The sequence below is a fragment of the Poecile atricapillus genome, chromosome 5 (genome assembly GCF_030490865.1).
Source record: "Poecile atricapillus isolate bPoeAtr1 chromosome 5, bPoeAtr1.hap1, whole genome shotgun sequence".
NCBI lineage: Eukaryota > Metazoa > Chordata > Aves > Passeriformes > Paridae > Poecile > Poecile atricapillus.
The window spans coordinates 20116224-20116455 of NC_081253.1; positions in this window are offsets into that span (position 1 = coordinate 20116224).

Here is a 232-nt window from a genome sequence, read left to right on the forward strand (position 1 = left end):
AACAATTATGCTTCAGACTAAAGCTTTTTACCTACTGTGAATTTCAACAGTAATGAGGTGTATAGGTATTGACTATTCATAGTCAAGAGGGTAATATAATTCCTGGTCACAATTTTGAAAAGATTATTTCATATAAAGCAGAAGTCAGAAATGGCCCTTTTTTTCCCCCCCAGATTTTTCTCATACATATATATTTACAAAGAAAAGAAAGTCAGAGAAAGGTTTTCAGTTC